This window comes from Pelecanus crispus, chromosome 2 (assembly GCF_030463565.1).
Source record: "Pelecanus crispus isolate bPelCri1 chromosome 2, bPelCri1.pri, whole genome shotgun sequence".
Classification (NCBI taxonomy): domain Eukaryota; kingdom Metazoa; phylum Chordata; class Aves; order Pelecaniformes; family Pelecanidae; genus Pelecanus; species Pelecanus crispus.
Window position 1 is genome coordinate 123,407,362 of NC_134644.1, and position 12,065 is coordinate 123,419,426.

Here is a 12,065-nt window from a genome sequence, read left to right on the forward strand (position 1 = left end):
TGCTGTGGAGATCATGGCGAAGCCCCATGTGCTCCCCAGCTGCAAGGGGCAGCTTCCCTCCCTTCCCACATGCCTCAGATGGGAAAGAGCATCAGTCTCTCTCTGGGGCTGCCAGTCTGGGACTTATCTCAAGTCGTAAATCCAAAGAGACACAGAATAAGCATGTGTCCCAGAAAAAGGGAAGCAGAAGAAGGGCTGAGATTTGGGTTTGTAGCGTTTAGTGAAACCACATCTCTTTGGTTCAAAACTACCAAACTTTGGCCAAGTCTGGCTGAATCAAATTTGCCCAGAACGTTATCAGGTTTGCTCAACTCCCAGTAGTTGAAACATCTGAAAGATTGAGTAGCTGTTGTATAAGAGGCAGGGCAAATCTCCTCAGGCACAGGTAATACTAGGGCACAACATGGGAGCTGTTGTGCTTGGGAAAGGGGCCAATGCTGCCAGGACAAGGTAAGGTCTTTTCCATCTCCACCTTATTTGATTTTATGAATTATATTCTGTGGTACCTATTTCTGTTTTGGCAAAGAGAGGGATCCTGGTAGCTGCCAAAGAGTCTAATATTTTCTTCCATTTCCTTGAATGCTTGTAAATAGGTTGAGGTACTGAGTGACAGAAAGTAGGAACTCTGCAGAAAAACATTGCTGCAATCTGCAGAACATGTAAAAATGTGCGCCCTCCTGAAACCAACATATCAAAGAACATCTGTCTTGAAAACAAACATTCAAAAAGTATTTAAAACAATTTAAGCAGAAAGTTTAATCCAAGTTCCATGCTTGGAAGAAACCACCTAATTTCTGAGAAATAGCAGCTCTGGGCCAGTTCAATAATGGATATTGGTCTTTTCCAGATTTTAGCAGAGTTTGTAACTGCCATTAAGTCCATCTGAGCACTGTACTGAGAATTTAGCTCCTCTTTGTGAATCTTGCTGAATGTTTCTGAAATGAAAATATACACCATCTCTTTCTGTGCAACGATATTAGCCATAGTTTAGCACTTTGTATGTTAGTGGGGTATTCTTTCTGAATGATACTTCCAAGTTTGATGCAAGCATTCTTAGAGAAGAAAATAAGAGTGTGTGGTAGGTGGTAGCTTATAGAAAAAAAATTACAGCAAATAGTAAAATTGGGCAAAACTACAACTATTTCCCATGATTTCTCAAAACATCCTGGATCACAAAATGCCTATGTTAAAAATTATGCAGAAAAAAATGCAAGTATGTTAAGAACAGAAGATATTTTAAATTTAATTTTCCTTTAAATTGTAAATAAAATTAGCTGGGCAGTGATTACTGCTAATTAGGTCTTTCTGTCGAATCATGGGAGAGAAAAACCTTTTTTGAAATCCACATGATTTTTCCATTTCTACCAATGCAAATGAATATCAGGGGATACGTTGCTCTGTGCCCTAATACAGGCTTCTGGATTCCTGCTGAGGTAATTTGGATTCATCTTCCCTGTACCAGTGCACTAATACGCACGTGTTACTTGTCAGTTTTTAGAGTTCCTTTGCCTTTTTCCAGCAATATTTTGAGCAGATGGTAGTAAAAACCGTCCCTTGTATAGCCCTTCTCATTGCTAAGGAGCTCAGATGCAGTACACTTTTCTAATGCAGCCACGTCTTTGGTGCAACAGGACAGATTTTTAGTTCAATGTCACGCTGTCTGGTGACTGAAAGTGAAGGGGGGGATATGAAAGTGGAAGAATAGTTTTGGAAAGAATTTGAATAATCAGAATGTAATTTACTCAGCTGGAACGAGAAGTGGGGCCGATACCTTGTCCTTGTGGAAAAGATAATGGGATCCTTAACGGCTACATATTTTCAGCAGGGTCTTGTACTCAAGCGGAAACCTCTTTCTTTAGGACCTTTTAAAAAAGCAATCGTGCTGATGTAGCACGTGGCAGATATGTCGAAGGAATCACTGATAGTGGGGTTAGACAAGACAACAGAATAGCTCTTACCTTCTTCTAATTTCTGTGACTTGGGAGTCTGGCTTTTTCTCTGAAAGATCTCACCCACAACAGTGTGGTACCTCTACTGGTTTTATGTTGGTCATGAAGATTTCCACTTCTGGAAGCAGTTGCTTGGCTTGGCAGGCTGCAGCAGGGATCAGACAAGACCTGGCTTGCTTTTTAAGCCCTAATAAGGTCATACACCTACAGACAATAAGAATTGAGTTCGGTGCCACTATGTCAGATTACATCTCAAGATTTCTTAGGCTTTGCTTGGTGCTCTCACCGTCTATTTCTTTCCCCTTTTGTGTAAAGAAAGCACATTACTTCCTCCACATCTTTCTCTTGTGTTGCTATAATGAATTCCTTTCTATTCCCTCAGGGGGCTGACTCACACTCTTGCATTTGAAGTGAAGTAAACTGGAATTTGTATCTTTGTGAAGGTCAGCCGCAGTGCATATGAACAGGAAAGAGGGGTCAGAATGGTAATGCAGATCAGAGATACGATGGCAGTACAAATGCAAATGCTGACCATCAGAATATTTCAAGGCTGTCAGCATGCCGCAGCATTTGTTGGGCTGGGCAGTGTGATGCTAGCTGATGCCCATTTAAAGGTTCCAATCAGCCAGCAGAAGCTTGCCCGTGCAGCAGAAAACTCCTCACATCTCTCAGAGAAGGAAGGAGATAGCTATTAAAAAAACCCCAACCAACCAACCAAAACCCCTTTGCTTGCCATTTCCTAGAAAATGCCTTCTTAACTCTCAAGATTCATAACCCACAGGTGAAACAGGTGGTGTTTACAGTGGCCCTAGAGTTAGAGAAGTGAGAGAAGAGCACAGTGTTGCAGTCACTTTTGTCTTGTGTGTGGCCAGTGCAGGATTACTTTCCGCAAATGCTTTCCCCAGGTTGGCTTGGGTGTGTTCACACACAGAAAGTTGCTGCCCCTTCTTCTTTTTTGGCTCATCAAGTTCTGAACAATCTGGTGATCCTGGCCCTATTGTCGAGCTTCATTCTGGATGTCAGCAAAAGGTGTGGAGAGATGAGGAGTTGGTGACAGGTTCCAGTTTCAATAATTAATTTGTGAGCCATGGAAAATGGCTTAGTGCCTAATTGAATAGTCTGGCCTTGTGTTTTGAGTAGCTGTGAAAGATCAAATCTTTAAAATAATCATCTAAGTACCATCTCTCTTTCCTCTCTGCTTGAGTTCTCAGTGTCGTTAAGCAAGTGGTCTTTGAAACAGGAGTTGTAGAAAACAATGCTTTTTACACTGCAAAACAATATCCTCTGTTGTAGCATTTCAGCAGCTAAAAGAAAAAATTGGAAGGAAAAAGAGAGAGTCAGATAATGATCAAAGTGAACATGTAGCAGCTCTTCAGAATTAGTTGGCCAATACAAAGTATTTGAAGCTCAAGATAAAATAGTGAAAAGAAATGAAAGCAAAACCAACAAAATATAGCCAAAAAACAAAAAGATGAGCAGCAAGAGACAGGAGGAGAAGGCAAAAAAGCCCCCCTGACCTTCACTAACTTCAGGTTGATTTTTCTTCTGTTTGTTTTTCTTTGCTCCAGTGTCCCAGCTGCACCATTGCACCTCACTAAATAATTCCTTCCCCATTGACATCAATTTTGGGTAAATTTGGGTCGATGTCACTTACTCTGTTTACTCATGAACACCTCTTTTATTTCTTCAATTTTTGGTAAAGAGATATTTTAACACACCATATACAGCAACTTAGCTAGTTTTCTTTAACCCTTCCTTTATAACTTACAGGTGAAAAAATGATACGCTGGCACTTACCGAGCAGTAAGGCCAGACCCTAGCAAATGCAAAGCTGTCCTGCTTTTTCTTGGCTCACTGAGCTCACTAAAGAAAACAATATCTTCAGATCTTTGTGGCAAGCAGGTGTAAAGACCAATCCTGCAGCCCTAACTACTCCCACGAGAGGAGCTACGTACAGCGTGGGTGCCTGAGCCTCTGAGGAGCAGCGCACAGCTTCTGCAGCCTCTGGTTGCACCTGAAATTAGTTAATGCTGCAAGATTTAAAGTGATTCTCCACCTGCTGTCCTGCACAGGGCCAATGTGAGTTGGTGTAGTGAGGCCAGGAGTGTTACCTTCTGGATGTTTTTTACACTATCTGAATAATGAATTTCTTCAAAACACTATTTTAACCAGAGAGAAAACCACGTTACCTGGGTCCTAACTTCTTTCAGAGCATAAAAATTTCAATGTGTCCAGAGGTTGCCCATCTTCTGTTGTCTTTCCTTGATGACTGTGCTTCTTCACTTGCTCAGACATCTAAAACTGAAGGAGAATTATTCCACTCATGAAAAAAGCAAGAGAAGTATAAACAGACCACTACATGTTATATAAAACTATGGGAAGAAAAGAGCGTCTTAGGTAAATACCAAGCTACTTATTTTATGATTTTTAAATGTCATTCTTTTGTCCAATATTGACTTTTTTTATATGGAAGTTGAATTATAGATCTTACAGCACTTGGGAGCCTATGGTGTCCTTGCTTTGACATAGCTGGTCAAGTTCAGAATTGAAGTCCCTGTAATTAGTTACGAGTTTCTCTGCACTGGGGAGCCAGGCCAGGATGAGAAAGCTTCATGAGGTTACTCCTCCCTCCAGGTAAAGCCAAAGCTACTGGGAGAGAGCCAGACTGTCCTCTGAAGTGCACTACGGCATCCACATCTTGTTGCTGCAAATAGATATTTCTTCGGGCAGTGAATCTGTAGACAGAAATGCAATGTGGAGCCTTTTGCCTCTGTGACTTTTCTCTCCGACAACTTGTTTTGGAGCATCTGTATGCATAATGGAAATCGGAGAGTGTGATGAGAACTGAAAGTAGAGCCTGAACCTAAACTTCAGAAATTGTTTGCTGAGGCAGAACCCCCAGGCTGATGCAGAGGAACAATGATTGGGGAAATTAGAGACAAAAAGCAGGTGACAAAGGAGAATTTACTGCAGAAATTTGGACAAAGGAAATGAAAAAGGGAACGAAGGAAGGAAGGAAGGAAAGAGGGAGAAAGGAGGAAGGGAGGAAAGAGGGAGGGAGGCAGGCAGGCAGGCAGGTAAGACGACTGGCTATTTGGGAAACCAATTTCATGCTGGACATGCAGATCTGTAGCAGTGTAATGACCTGATTGCTCTGAGAACCTGGAATTTTCCTATCTGTACCCAGGGTGGCAATTCCTGGGACACACATGTCTGTAGTCTTCTTCTTTAAATGCCTTTAATTGCAGTTTTAATATTATCCTGTAATTGGAAGCAGGAAATCAACATTTTACAAATGATTAAAACAGACAGTGTAGTCTCTCTGAACACTGGACAGAAACTCAGAAGATCAGGGATTTCAGAGCCATCGCTGTCGTAGACAAATCCTTCTCTCTTTCTGTGTCACCAGGGGGTCATTAGGAGCTCTCACAACACAAATAAATCATGGAAAAACAATACATTATGCTACCCATGGAAGGGAAGGGTCTGAAATCCGGATCTTCTGCTTCTTGGTTTAGTATTCTTAACTCAGAACTACACTGGCTGTTTTATTTTAATTAACCTTTAACAATGAATGAAGGTTCATTTCTGACAGGTTCGAAGAGACACCCAGACTTTAGCTTGTTTTTCAGATATAATCTGCAATATTTATGTGTTGTGGGCATACAACACCAGGCAGGAATTCTTGTGATGAATTCATTGTTTCTACTGTTTTTTAACCATCAAATACTGTTCAAACACTGAATTTTGGTCAGGTTTTAAAATATTTTTTAAAAAGTGGGAACTAATTTATCCCTATTTGTAATTTAAATAAATAAGGGAAAAAGCAAGGTAATTATTTCATAAGCTTCCCTTTTGTTTTCACATGCAATTGAAATACTGTCTCTCTTTCTCATAACATCCACATAAAGGATCAGAAAGCTGAGCAAAAAGACTGGTGATATTTCTAAACCGTTGTTAATATTAATGATATTTTCCATTAAAAAGTCAAAAAATGAAATTATTGATATCCTTTGAAAAGATTTGGGTAACTGTTTATATGAGTTTATTTTTATGAGTTTGTTTTCAAAATGAAAATGTTTTCCCATTTGACTTTTTTTAGTTCTTGGTTGTTTTCTTTTTTTTTTATTTTTAATTTTCGGTTTCCTATTCTTTCCATTTTACCTCTTTTTTGTTTTCTGTCTTACTATGGAGGAGAAACGGAAGGGAAAGATAGAGCAAAAAACCCCAAACCATAAAAAACGGTTAGATGTTCATTTTCTTATTTCTGAAAAGAACAAAGATACATATTATGGAAAATTTTAGCAAACTAATAAACCATTTCAAGAAAACTGACAATTTTGTGACTGGTCACTTTTCAGAATTACTGTTACTCTGTTTTATGAGATTCAAAGATGTATCATGATGAATGGAAAATATTTTAAGCATGATTTTTTACTAGACTGTCCTTTTAATTAACCAGAGCTAGCAGTTTAATTGGAAGTTAAATATTCTTTGCAGATTTAAGATTTCCAAAGGCACTGACCTAATAATTCCAACTGGTGTCAATGGAAGAAGTGAATGTTCTGCAAATCTGTGCTGTATGGTTTTCATAAAAAAGGAATTAGCCATACACTGCTTATGAATTTTGAGTGTATTTTATTTTCATCTCCAAACTTCAATGTTTTTCTTTGGTAATAAATGAATACTTTAGGAGCAGTATTTTTTTTTTAATTATTATTTGAGATTCTTACTTAGCCATGCATATACAGAGAAAGTTCTTCCTGTACCTAAAGTAAGACAGCTATGGCATGTAAAATGTTACCCTTGAAAACTGCAACTTCTCATAATGACAGAGGCCCAGCAGGTGACAGAAGAAAAAGCCACTGGCCCATGAACTAGGAGCCCAGAGCATCATCAAACTTCACTGCTAATCCCAAGGAAATAAAAAGAAAAGGGTGAAGAGTGAACCTAGAGGACCCAGAATGCCACTTTGCTGGACGACAGATTTGTTTTGTCCTTTCTCTTTGCTGCTTTGCCAGTCGCCTGTCGAAGGGCAACTGTTAGAGGCTGGAAATGAATGCTTCTTAAGAGCGCAGGAAGGGACACTATTTCTCTGCTATTTTTTTCTATGAGGGACTGTTCTGTTGTGGGGATTTTGTTTTGTTTTGCTTTGGGAGAAAAAAGGAGCAATGAAAAGAGCAAAGCCTGCAGCCGCTCTGATGTGTGTTTTCACACGTAAACCAGACCGCCGAGGTGTGCACGCTTCAGTTGCTGTGTCAGCATGAGGACTGGCTCACTTCAATTTCAAAATCAGAGAAGACACATTAAGTGTCTCTCTGCTTGTATGGAACAGATACCGTGTGAGGTGTGTAGAGGCCTGGGTTACCTGCTCAGATGACATACTCTATTCAATTAAAGCATGCTTTTTGCAAAACTAGTTGGATCCCATGGTGTATCTGAGATTGGAGATACCTTGTGGTTTAGATTAGTTTGAAAGGACTTAATTGTTTTTTATGTGCTTATCCTCTTAACTGGATGACACACAGAGGCATCAGCCACATCCACTGAGGCAGTTCAGGGTCCTGCAGCACCCTTAAGATTTTATCAAAACCATGTCTTACCTTCCAGAAAGCTTCTCCTGAACAGCATGACATTCCCACCTTGTCACTGTCTGGAGTATTGTGGATTTTCTCTTTTGTATGGCTATACTACTCATTGCTCTTGTAGCAATGTGCATTGAGATGTCTAAACAGATCTGACAACGCTGAAAGGAACAGAAGTAGCTGATCCAACCTAACATCTGCCTGCCATATTACACTTGTGCTCCACAGTGGATCTGCATATGTACCACATGGTTGAGGCATCCCATGTGCAACAGATTTATTCTCCGTAATAAGGGCAGCTCCCAGCATACACTGTTATGTGTCACAGCCAATTGTCCTGGGAGGGATGAAGTCCGGCTGAAGTCTCACTGTGGCTCTTGCCAAGCACTTGGGTGATTTCACTGGAGTGATGTGTGCCACTGGTGTCAATATGAACCCATCAAGGAAGCTACACTGGAAACAGGAACCCTGAAGACAGGGCTTCTGCTCTGTATTTGCCACGGGAGTGTGAATGTAAATAATATTGCTGTTCTTCTCATTCCCTGCTGCCAGTGTCCACGTTGTTCTCCTGCATTTGTCATTGCATTTTGTATTTTTTTACATTACAGGCCTCACATCCCACCTATTATACTCTTGTTATAACTCCGGCTCAGGAGTATAATAAAGGCCAACCTCTGCCGTGTTTTTTTACTGAATGCAAAACTGCTACAAGCTAAAAATCTTCACTCATTCATTAATGGATTTATTCCCAGAAACTGAGGGTGTGGTGCTGCTCTTGAGTTGGATACAAGTGTTTAAATGAGCTAGGAAAGGTTTCTAATCATATCCCTGTTATTTCTTCATTTGTGGAGTCAACACAGGACATGAGATTCTTTTTCCTTTCTATTATTAGACACATTTATCAAAGCTGCCAATGTAAGACCTATTCTACTGCGTAAATCCACAAGTACATTTATCATTTCAATTTTTTACTAATTACAAAGTAGGTACCAAATGTTCTGGGAAATCCCCTTTGCTGACGCTCACAACCATTGGCTTAATTGAATGGAATGCAGAGCACGTCCCAGATTTAGTGTAGGGTAATTTTTGATCAAACCTTCATCCAGAAAGGAGCCTGTCTATGCAACAGTCTATGCAGGGTGCCTTGAAAGTCAACACACTCTTGTGCTGATAAAATGAGCAAGTTCAGTGGTTATAATACCTTTTCATCAGGGTTTCAGCTTGCCTATTTGTGATCTCAACTTTTGAGATAGCATCTTAAAGATAGACACTGTATGTAGCTGTCAAAAACATGGAGACAGTGGTTTTCAGCCCATCATCCAAAGACCCTCAGGGGCTACATCTAATGGGTTCTTCAAACAGAAGCAAGGAAAGCAACCTGTTATCAGGACTCCACACCTCTAACCAGAACATTTTTAGGAATACTGCAGTCAAATGAGATCAGGCATCAGTAGATAAAAATAAACTACTTGAAATTAACTTAAAAGCATGTAGAATGCCAATGCAAGAGAGAAAAGATGTTGTATGTTTGACATGGTTACCTTCACTAAATACAAAAAAGACCATTATCTGCATTAGCTAAAGTCTCTGGGAAGCTTCCAAGCACAGTGTGTCACTGAGATACTCAAAACTGAAGACTTAAGCATTTATCTTGAGAGCCAGTAGTGACACAGTTATCTTTTGACAGATTTGTGGGGGGTGCATGGCCTTGTTTTTGAAAATCTGTATGTTGCTATTACTTTGGTGCCAGCTGTTATTGGTACGGCTATGTGTGGAATACCTCCAGAACCACCCTGACGCATAAGGAGATTTTTTCATTTGTGAGGATTACTAAGTGACAGTCTGTACTATATTTGTCCAGGCTGGCCTGATAACATCTCCATAACTCATTAAGTCTGGATGAAAAACCTTGTTTGTTGAAACAAAATAATGACAAAACCCGCAGTACTTTAGAAGTACAGCTCACTTTTGGCTGATGCAGAATTGGCTACCCAGTGACTGGTAAGTTACCATGGCTTATCTAGCTACCCCATATCAGCTGTGCCTTGCCAATTGTCTATGTTAGCTACCTGCTAAAGTGAAATACTTTAGGAATAATATTGAAAATGTGAAGAGGTATCATCAGAACAAAATCTTTGGGAATGATGAAAAACACAGAATGCACTGTTTATAGTGAAAAAATGAAGATGCTCAAGCCTTTTGGGTTATCAAAGAAGAGAGGAAGCAGAAAGTTTATCACAGACTGCTAATACTTTTTTAAGGATCAGAAACACAATAATAGATGGTTCTGCAGTCTGGCAGATAAAGAAATAACAGGAATGTAAGTCTAGAAAATAGACAAAATCAAGTTGGAAATAAGGTGAACCTTTCAAACTGCAACAGTAATTGGTCATTAAAACAGTTTACTATTATTTCAGTGGAATTCCCATTGCTGGATGTTTTCAAATCTAGACCAAATTTTTAAAAAGCAATATAATTCAAATCAGGAGCATCTGTTGATCTCAAAGTAGAAATTAATACCTGTGAGTCTTTTGGCCAAAGTAATGCAGAATGTCAGATGATCAAAGTGGTCTTTTTCCAGCCTTAACATGTGTATGTCTAGCACAATACACAATATGTTCCAATTCAGAGAAGAAACTTAAAACAAAACCCTTCAAACTCTACACTGTTCAAAAAGTGAATTTGCATCCAGTTTCTGAATATTTGGGTCAGTATTAGCTTCTAAAGACAGAGAAGTGACAATCCCATTCAGCCTCCTTGTTTCTGTTAATGGCTCTATTCTTACCAGGTTTAGTAATGGTTTTCTGCTCTTGTTATGCCTTTGTCTAGTGGACTGAAAATTTATTATCAGCTCTGTGTTCCTCCACGAAACAAAAATAGCATTTGATCAAGTTACCTCTTAACCTTCTCTTTGATAAGCTAAGTCGCTGAAGCTTCCTAGGTCTTCTGACTTGGAGGCATGGGGTGGGGGGGGGGGGAGGCCAGAAGGGGTGAATTTGCTTAGGTAATGTAAGCCTAAAGCCTGTTTTCTTAGGAGTGTTTTATGAAATGGACTTAATTGATGTTAATAATAATTAGAACCGGCCAAAAATATTCTAATCAATTTTTATCTGTGCTTCAGAACATATTTTGATTGTTTCATCTAGCTGCTTCCTTTCACTCTTAGGTAATGGTTAAGGAACAATGACTTCCAACAAATGTCTGGGTTTTCATGTATGAATGCAAGTCTCTTCTTTGCCCTACTCTTTCAATAGCGGGATCTTTTTGCCTCTGCATTTAGATGTGCAAAGAAGATGCTCTGTGTGGAGTAAAAGCAGAACAATCAAAATCCACCCAGAGGAATCCCAAAGCAATGATTTGGAAGGGAAACGGAGAGCTCCTTTTCAAATGGTCCAGCCCCACCCCCTTGTCATCAGGATTAGGACAGTAAGGGTGCGGGTTGCATATTTGCAAGTGAATCAGCTGCTTTCCAAAAGACTGTTATTTTTCAGTAAAAGAAATAGAATTTAATTGTTAACTTACTATTTAATGGAAAAGAATGTTTTGAGGAGGTGTATTTCTGAGAAGTAACTAAATGGATTTTTCCATGTACTGAAATATCACAATTTTTGTTTTGGCTTGAGTTATAAGGATTGTGCTTTAATTGTTTATCAATATATACAAGTGTAGAGAAGTCACCAAATTAAAGGAAAAATAATAATTCCCCACTGCCTTTATAGCCTCCTTCTTCCCACACACATAGCTCTCCCAGCATATATGAATCTAAATGGACAAGTGGGTTTGGGTGCATCCATTTTACTCTTCACACCTTCAGAAGATGAGGGTTCAGTGGTATAAAAAAAACAGGTCCCTGAAAGATTTGTAAAGGTGGATGAGTGTGCAGTAAGATTTCCCAAATCACAGTCCTCCTGTGTTTGTATCTTCTGATAAGTGTAATAGTCTCCTTTCCCAATGACTCTTCTTCCCCTACGTGCAAAATTATACTTTACAGCCGTTAAGTATTATGTATCTTAATTTTAGAAAAAAATACTTTTCTTATCTGCCAAAATTTGAAAATCTGAAAGCAGTTGCTTCCATATTCCTTTATAAAATTTCCTGGACAGAAACAAGTGCCTAAGGGCTACATGGTGAATTTGTAGCATCTAGGACTCATCAGACTTACCGTCTATGCGCTGTATGATTGATCAGTGCTTACACAGCAAGTTCAGTGAGTTACTAGATTTACTGGGTGCATGCACAGTGGTGCAGGGGTGCAGCACTGCAGGCTGTGGTGTCCCACGTGTGTGGGATTTGGTGTGCAAGCTGTACAGAGCAAGCCTGTGCACACGCCCTGGTCATCTGTGCAGGATCTCTGCAAGTCCAGCAGTCCATGCAGAGCTCCAGTAACCTGAAACACTGTCTGCTTCAAAACAAAACAAGGAAAAAAAGAAAAAAGAAATAAACCCTACTCTTGTACAAATATAAAAACTTCTTCCCTAAGAGACCCTGCCCAGATGACCAGAGTGCAGCAGGGCAGTAGGTGGTGGATAAA